The 9332-nt window shown below is 44.2% G+C and overlaps 1 long non-coding RNA gene across 2 annotated transcripts; it reads left to right on the forward strand.

Moving 5' to 3' along the window:
• The first annotated feature begins 3969 nt into the window (after window positions 1–3969).
• Window positions 3970–9001, forward strand: LOC309621199. 2 transcript variants are annotated; one of them, XR_014239812.1, is made up of 3 exons: window positions 3970–3991; window positions 6290–6443; window positions 7227–9001. It is a non-coding gene; the product is annotated as an uncharacterized lncRNA (long non-coding RNA). The 2 variants fall into 2 exon arrangements; XR_014239813.1 differs by lacking the exon at window positions 3970–3991 and having other exon boundaries at window positions 5490–6443.
• Window positions 9002–9332: the final 331 nt, after the last annotated feature.

Genomic DNA, 9332 nt, shown 5'->3' on the forward strand with positions numbered 1-9332 from the left:
AAACTGAGATTATGTTGAAGACAGAGTCATTGGTAGTGACCCGGTCTAGGATGTGACCATAGGAATGAATGGCTGAGATAGGGCAGGGACATAATCCTTGGAGGAAAAAGGGTCAAAAATCTGAGAAGCTAGAGAGTTGGAAGGATCATCTACGTTGAATACTGAAATCACCAAGAATTATGATAGTTACAGTGGCAGAGAGAGAGGGGAGCCACATGCTTAAATAATTCAAGGAAAAATGGGTGACTAGAAGATGTGTAAATGATAGCAACAAGGCGTTTTTCATACCCTAACCTGTACTGGTCATCGTTTTGTACATTTTTTTTTTCAACCTCTTCCCATCCTGTTCCCAACTAAGGATGCTGTGAGCTCATGGAAGGAAGGGTCCATGTTGCTGTCATTTCTGTAGCTAAGCTAGTGCTTAGCCTAGAGGTGTTAGTTGCTTGATTGACAGACAGAGCAGGACCTTCTTTCCTCAGATGGCTTCTAGAATTTCTGAAACATATGTCCAGATGTGCTTCAGCCCTCATAGCAACTGCACTTCTAAAGATAGTGCAGCCAAGTCAACTCGTGTTACCAGTTATATTCAGTGCTCAGTCAATGCAGGTGTCCAAACTGAAGAGAGAGTTTCTTCAAATCAACATAGGTATGGACCAAAGGTTGAGCCTGAATAAAACTGGGAAGCAGTCAACATTGTCCCTGCTGATTTTCAGTCTCACTGCAAGCAAATTGCAGCACCCTGTTCCCCACTCCTGGGATTTGACCACTGTATCACTTTGTGTAATTTCTGCTAAAGCAGTGGGTTTCAAACGTCAGGCAATGGCAGTAACCTGGGGGAACTGTGAAAACTATTAACTCCTGGTCTTTACCCTCATTAAAACAGAATCATTGGGGTAAGGCCCAAGAAAACATTTTTCCGATGCTTCTCAGGTGCTTTTCAGTGGCTCACATTTGAGAAGCCCTGCACTAAAGTGGTGGTTGGCAAGGTTGGACCTTTTCCAGGTGTTTTTATATTTTAACAGTGACCTCTTTAATGGGAGACCATTCTTGAGTCCAAAGGAGCAGATTGCTAATGGTGGAATTTGGGGCACCTGTCAGGATCCTCAAGAAGCAGAGGGCTAGTCTGTAGCTGTCAAATTTTGCCAGTCAAGATAAAGTGCAGGAGGAGATGCTACCACATGCAGTCAGATTTCAATGGTCTAATGCTTCTCAGCATGTGGTTCCCCCAGCAGCCGCAGAAGGATCACCTAGGAACTTGTGAGAGATGCAGATTCTCAAGCCTCACTCCAGACCTGCTGAATGAGAAAGCCTGGGGGTTGCTTTTCATCTGTGTTTTCACAAACCTGACAGGTGATTCTGATGCCCGCTCACATTTGGAAGCCACTCTTCCAGCCTGCGAGCCCAAGGTAGTGGGTGCCCCTTCCCACGTGAACGAGCTTCATGTGGGTTGAGCTCACTCACTCTCTGGATCCGATGGCTCCCTCTTTCTGGTGCTCTGGGGTGTTTTGAGTGGGAGAGGTGCTTTGCTCTGATGAACTATGCCAGGGTGTGTGGCAGCAATGGCGTCTGTGTGTTTGACACCACTGTGATAGGTAGTGGGACAAAGATGTTTACATAGGGGACAGCTCTTCCCCTCCCCCAAGCACCCTAAACTCTCCTCCATGGGTGGTCACCCCCTGTTTACTCTCAGAGCAGGTCTAGGGTAATGCCTTCTGACATGTCTATACAGCAAACCATTTATTTTAACAAGGGGGTTGCCTTCCGAGGAGCTTCATGAACAATTCACCTCTTGGTTTGGATTTCAGTGCTAAAAGCCATAGGCTGATGCCTCCCAAGAATTGCCTGGACTATCCAATCACAGCCATCCTTTCCTTAAAGAATGTCATTAATTTAAACAGACACTTGGCTTAACACAGAAGTAGGAGTGTCCATCTTATGCAAAGTCACATACAAATGATTTGGAATTACTTCCCTCACTGCCTCTTTCATTAGTCCAGAAGATAAGGTTTCCATTGAATTATACAGGAGTCTTACATTGGCTGTTGATTATTTTTAAACTTGTTCTATTATTTAAAAGTAATAGAGATTGCAGTTTTATATGATCTGATTTTTATTCAGATTTGAAAGTCATTCACATCAAATTAAAATTCCTTTGGGCCCTTTAAAATGCCTTAAATTAAAGTTTATGATTTAATAACTAACGGGTACAGAGGGAATGCGAACTGACTTTCTGAATCTTCAGTGATATGGAAATTTCCAGAAGATTCACAGCCTCTCCAAATTACCGTTTCCTCTATTGAGCAGGCACAGTGGTGATGGGGGAGGATCCAGGACTGTGAGCCAGGATACTTGGGTTTCAGTCTAGGCTTTGTTGAAAGTGAGTTAGTGCAAAGAAAAGAGCTAAAGTATTTGGTCACTCGCTGTCCTTGGAGGACTTAGAAAACCAGAGGGCAAACATAGAGGGGAAAAGAGGAAAAAATAAGTGTATGAAAGTTTGGTGGTATCAAGTAGGTCACAGTGAATGCAAACTGATGCTTACTTCACACCAATGATGCCTAGTTCTAGGAGAAAGAGCTTCCTCTTTCCCTTCTCCCCTCCTTCCCTCCTCCACCTTTCCTCGCTTTATCCCTCATCTCCTTCTTTCCTCCCTCCCTCCCTCCTCCCCTCCCCTCTCTTTTATCAAGCAACCCAAATAATTGAGCAAGAGTTCATTAAACATCTCTTGGTCCTAGAGGTATGGGAAGTACCGTCCATCCTTAGACCAGAGCTAAAGGGATATCTGCCCTGGGTTCTGGGGCTTTAGACCCTTGCTACTGAAAGTGTGGTCCATGAATAAGCATCAGCAGCAGCATCTGGGAGCTTGTTAGAAATGGAGACTCGAGGACCACTCCAGACTTAAGGAATCAGAATCTACATTTTACCAGCTCCCCTGTTGATTCAGGTGCACATTAATGTTTGAGAAGCATTGTCTTAGAGGTCCTCTCCTTTGGCCATGCCCCTCCCCACCAAGCAAGATTCTGAAAGTCCAAGGGGATGTGCCCACTCAGAACTTGCCCTCCTTCTAGAACACTCTCTGCGTTCCTGGATCCCTAAATTCCCTACCCAAAAGTCGTGAGTCTGCTTCCAAGGCCTACACTGGGCTGATTGCACAGCCAGTATGCATTCCCCTGGGCCTGAGATGCAGCCAGATGTGGCTGCTTGGAGGGTGGAAGCAGGGAGGTCTGTGGAAGAAGCCTGGCCACTCAGTGCGGGATGGCTCTGTGGGTGGGAAATGGAGGAGGTGGTCGAGTGCCAGCTCTCTCTGCTCCTCCGAATTCCAGTGTGGAACTCCAGTGAAGCCCAAATTCTAAATTCACACCTGGCCTTCCAAGTTGTTATGACAGTTTATTTGTCAAGATAAGAGGAAAGAAGCTGTTTCATTTAAACATTTGTTAGCTTGATATATAACTTTCCAACATTCAGGCATACGGTATGTGGGCCCCCCTTTGTATTATTGGCTCAGTTCTGCAGATGTTAGGGGCGAGCCTGCTCGTGATGGGGTGAGGGTTCATCTGAGGTTTGCCAGCACAGCACGCCCTGCTTGTCTTCTGGAGACACAAAGTTACAGAGGCACATCTGCTTCGCTCTCTCCTGAAAGCTGCATTCCTTTGTGTGCTTGGAGACTCCTAAACTTTGAGGCCTTCTATTTAGGGAATTTCCTTTAGGATGTCCTTATAGGAGCTATTTGTCCATCCTTAAATCAAGCCTTCCTTTGGCCTCTCCTCAAGTTCGTTCTCCCTTTTTTTTTTTTAAATAAATACATCTTTATTTGGCATTGGGTATCCTAACATTTGTTTATTACAGTTCCTTAGAAAACAAACCAAAAAAATCAGAACCAATTAATAAGAATAAGCGCCCAAGGGCCGCACTGACGTGGAGCCGAACCTATCCAGGCACCGCCCACTTGCGCGCGGGCATGCGCACACGCATTCACAGCGACCCTCGGCTACAGGTAAGACGCGAATAAACTTTGGGGAGTTTGCAGGGGGCAGTTTCCATGTTTTAGCAATTTTAAGACGTCTCCCCTCCCCCCCCACGAAGTAAGGGTGCCTCTTACAGCCAGTAAGGTAGAAAGAGTGTGGTTGGCAGCTTTATTTTTCCTCTCAGGGTGTCTCACAAAATCACCCTGCGTCCGGCAACTCACAGCGTGTTTGATTCAATGAGATTCACTCTTTTGGGGATTCAAGCTCGTAACAGAAGTAACATTTTCTCAAAAGCGCCTGCCCAATGCACGGTGTAGAGCACAGGTCCTCCAATTTAGCACTCAGCACCCTGGGTTCCACCCCCGAAATTCTTATTTGTCAACAGGGAGGCCCAGTAGTCTGAATTTTTAGCAAACGCCCTGGTGATTCTGATGTTGGTGGTTGGCAGGCCACACTTGGAGAAATCTTGATATGGAAAGAAGGTGGTGTCACAGTCCCTACGTGGCCTTGTTCAATTTATATCCCAGGTCATGGCTGTCAATTAGCTGTACATATGCTGGTGACTCGTAAGTGGCTTGGAGCTCATGAAATCCCCTGCACTCAATTTAACAAATATTTATTAGGCATCAGCTCTGTAGCGAGGAATGTAATGGGTACTGGGAACCCACCAAAGTATAAGATATGGCTCCAGTTATAAGGATCTTGACCGCCTCTTCTGTCTATTTACATAAAGTCAGGACTGTCATTAATATAATTTAGAAGTATCTGTTTTGTTTCATGGGTAGAGTCCTGTGTTGGAGAGAAAATAGGCACGAAACAGAATACAGAGGAATGATGCAATATCTATTAGTTAAGCACAGTGTATTGAATGTAACTATAGTTACAAAATAAAACATTCTAACAATTCCAAATGCAATTACAATAAATCTGTCTTAATCAAAAACCATCAATTTAAAGGCTAGTGAAAAAAAAGCCACTAAAAATGAACTTTTGAGCTCATGTGAAAGAATTTTTAAAAGACCTGTTACTAAGATGAAGTCTGTATAGCTATAATTATGTGATAATGGGAAAATATCCATTTAGGCTGTGTTATCTGAATAAAGGAAGAAACCTTTTTTTAAAAAAGATTTCTCTCTAGCCATTCCTCAATCTCTGTTGTCCGCCAAATTCAGGGTAATCGTTTGGCCTTGGCTTTCTTTGATCTAGCTTGAGTTTGGAGTTAGAGATGTAAGCAATATCCTTTTTGTTAAATTCCATGCATAGCTTCTGAAATCTAACACACTGCCTGACATCCCTGGACAGAGCACCGAAACCCACCTGGACACTGCTGTCGGGGTCTCTCTCACATATCTCACTGTGGAAGCTGTAAGCCTCTGAGGAAGGGTTTGCTAATTAAATGCCTTTTAGTCATAAGGTTTAATGAGACCGCTTTTAAGATATATTTGGGGAATTAATGGAATATTTTCTTTTCACACCCTCCACTACGCGCACGCGCGCGCACACACACACACACACACACACCACACACACACACACACACACACACACACACACCAGTCCCCAACTTCTATCTCGAAAAATCAAAGGTGAGTTTGTGATTTATTATCAAACTGGAGCTAATGATTAAAAACCCCTCCCAGGCTGAAGTCTGGGGAGGAGGGATTCTGCCTGTGTTCACTAGGAGGAGGAGGAGAAATTTCTCATTTACAGAAATGCACCTAAACTGTGGAAAATTTTCCACTCTTGTCTGAGAACTGCCTAACCCCTCAGTTCTCCACTCTCTGCCTCTCCTCCTGCTACTTTCCTTACCTCTATTCAACACTCAGAAGAGACCGAAGTGGCCTTACGTTGAATTCTGGCCCCCAAAGCAGACTTCAGACGTGGGCATCATCTTGCTTTTCGGACTGTGCAATACAACCGCATCCGACGCTCACCTCTACAGACAGCCCCTCTTTTGAACTCTCTGGGCAATGCACGTGTCTTATCACACCAAATTCTCTGGGATTTCAAGTGTTGGGCCCTGAAAGCAGTCCCAAGCCCGGCGTTTCTCTGCTCTTTCATTGATAGGAGATCGCTGTTGCAGCAAAGCTTTCGAGCCAGGAAATCCCATTGTCAGGCCACCTGGCTGGGCACGTGAGCTTCCTGCACAACGGCCTGTGACTGATCTTCACTTTGCACCACCAGCAGCCTTTTCCAGTTCACACCTGCCAACAAGGCAGCCTAGGGGGTGGCTTGGGAAGTAGCAAAAGGCAAAAAAGCAGCAGGCTGGGCCTGCTGTCCCAGCTCTCCTCTTTTTCCCGCCCCTGGTGACTTGCATTTTCTTCCAGACAGCTGCCAGTTTGGTCTTCCAGCTACCCTCAAGAATGGAAGTGTACAGCTTGGAGCAAGGGCGACTTCTCTGCACGTCAGAGGTGAGGGGAAATGAAAATGATTCTGGGACTAAGTGCCGCCTCTCTGAGAAGTAACACAACCATGTGGCATGTAAGTGGGGGACGGGTGTGATTTGGGGGTGGGAGAGGGTCCAATCGAAAGTCAACAAAATCCAATTATTCCTCCCTCAACTTTACACTCTCTCTTGTTTTCCTAATCTGTGTGTTATCTGCATACACACACACACACACACACACACACACACACACACACTCCCGGGGCAGGAATTCTTTCCACAGTACCCCTTGTTGATGGCCATTCAGACCCTGCTTAAGTGCTTCCAATGATGGGGATCTCATTTTCTTGTGAGGTTGCTTCTTACAGTCCTCTATACAAATCTCGCGGATCCCTACTTGTAGGCAATAGGTTTAATGTCGTGAGCTCAGCCAACCCAGCCTTTCTGAGGAGCACAGGCTTGGACTAAAAAGGCTTTGACCCTTAAGATGAAGTGGTAAACCTAGCTGTCCTCCAGGCCCACCACTGGCCTCGGGTAGCTGTTAATTCTTCGGGAGCTTAATGCTGTAGCCTTCGGGTGTTTCATGTAAACCACTCTGTCGTGCTTTACATTCTGTTACAACCACATTTGCTTCTCGTTTTTGCTGAAAGTGGTGTTCTCCTGGTATTTCTTGGGGTCCAAGTGGCCCAGGTGGAAAATCTTGTAGAAACTGAATAAGAGGTGCATTTTCAAATGAAATGAAGGCAGATGGAAGCTGGAGTCATACAAAGGACATTCGAGTTGGATTTTCCCAGAGAGACTTCAAGACTATAATACCGATTTGCCATGTTTTATGTTTAATTTTCCTCAGGCATTTGTTTTGCTCCCCTCGCCTCTAGGCTATCTCAGCTGTTTTTCACTGATGGTTCTGAGGACATTTCTGCTGCAAAATTTGTCAGCTAGAACTCTTTCCAAGTGTCAAAAAACCCAACTCCAACTGTCTTAAGGGAAAATTCAAGAACGCACTGGTTTACCTGATGGAGAAGTTCAGCGTGGAGGCTGGCTTTAGGTAAAGCTTGATTCAGAGGCTCCAGTGCTGTCACCAAGATGCATTTCTCTCCATCCGGAGGCTCGGCCTCGCTCTTCTCCATCCATTGCCTTGCTTCTCAGATTTCACAAGGTAGCAGGGCACTGGCAGTGGCTTCCCATTATTTTCTCAGTTCCAAATCTTGCTAGTCCAGTCAGAGGGACGCTTGAGACTTTGATAGGAGCTCTCAGCAAGTGACTCCCTCTCTCCTTCTCTTTTCTACACCCCGATGTGAGAGGCTGAGCCCACCCAGACCATTTGGACTTAGGCTTGACGGAGGGATCTATGTCCAAGCATATCTGGGTCTTTGCTGGAAGAGGGGGATAACAGATACTGGGGGGCAGACTGAACATGTCTGTAGCAGGGACAGCTATCAATTTTCTTCTTGGGTGATTCTGCCCCCTCAGCGCGACTCATATATACATATACATAGGAAACAGCTAGCACCGGAAGCTGCAGCTTCAAACACAAGAAGGATACATCAGGAGCTTTCTTGGAATAAAATACCAAGGAGAGTTTTGAAATCAGTGCCAATACAAGGAGGGTGATAGGGGAAATTCCACTCTGGGTGGTGGGAGAGGAGGAAAATGAGGAGAATCAGAGGACACAGTGTGAAAGTGGTTTGGCCACAGTATCCTCCAAAACTATATAATAGTGATAATAACAATAAGAATAACAGGAATACTTTGCAATAATGTACGTTGAGCATAATGCTGGATGATAGCCAGGTACTTTACATGTATTAACTCATTTCATCAGCATAACAACCCTATAAAGTCAAAACAATTATTATCATCATCGTCTCCATTTTACTGATGAGGAAATCAAAGCCCAGAGAAGTTAAGCAACTTGCCCAAGATTGCAGAGCTAGTAAGTGGCACAACTAGGATTCCAACTCTGATAGCTCTTAACACCCACATTATAGTGTCCACAATGAAGACACAGAAATAGCAATACCCTGGTGGCTCCAGGGACAGGAATATGGCTGAAGGAGTGGCTGAGCCATTCTCTAGAGCTGGCAGCCCAGCGGACTTAGAAGGACAGAAGAACGAAAGAAGGAAACTTCATTTCTTCACAACAGGGATAAAAAGAAGGTAATTACACCCCATACAACACAATAAAGTATCAAGGTTGCTATATAATAGGTGAAGTGTCAGGGAGTGCAGGGAGTGGATTAACTCTCAGTGTTTCGCCAGGCTAACCACTACATTACAGTGTGACTGTGGGCAAGTCAGTTAACCTCTCTGTTCCTCAGTTCCCTCTTCTGTGAAATAAGGATGACTGTGCCTTGCCTCCCTTGTATCATTATGGAGATGAGACAAGATAATGTGAGATGAAACACTTTGTATAGAGAACTCCCAGCCATAATTATGCTTTCTATAGGCACTTAAAAGCTTATTTGCAATAATTTATGGCGTTGTCATTGAGGTACTTTTATTAAAGAAAACCCTGTTTTTCTAAAGAGTATTATACAGCATCTTCTAGAGATAACTTACATTTTAAAAATTACATATTCAATGTAGGTAAGTTAAAAAACAAAAATGAATGTAAAAAGAAGAAAATAATAAAATTGCCCAGAAAAATCTACTCAACATTTTGGTTAATATTTTTTTCAGTTCATTTTCTATGCCTATCTATGCTTTTTTTTTAACCTAATAATGTTTCAGTTTAATATTTTATCTTACATACATACACTGTCTTTACTCTTTTGCAACCCACTTTTTTTCCATTTAATTTATTAAGAATATATTTACTTATCATAAATCTTGTACAACAGTGACTTCTAAATGTTTTGACCATGATCCATAGTAAAAAGTACATTTACCTTGCTACTCAGTAAACACACACAGACGTGCACACACTCGTACATATAATTGCCTGATACTTGCCATTAGTGTATATGGTGTACTTTGATATT

Source organism: Balaenoptera borealis (genome assembly GCF_965194805.1).
Source record: "Balaenoptera borealis genome assembly, chromosome: X".
In the NCBI taxonomy this organism is placed as follows: domain Eukaryota; kingdom Metazoa; phylum Chordata; class Mammalia; order Artiodactyla; family Balaenopteridae; genus Balaenoptera; species Balaenoptera borealis.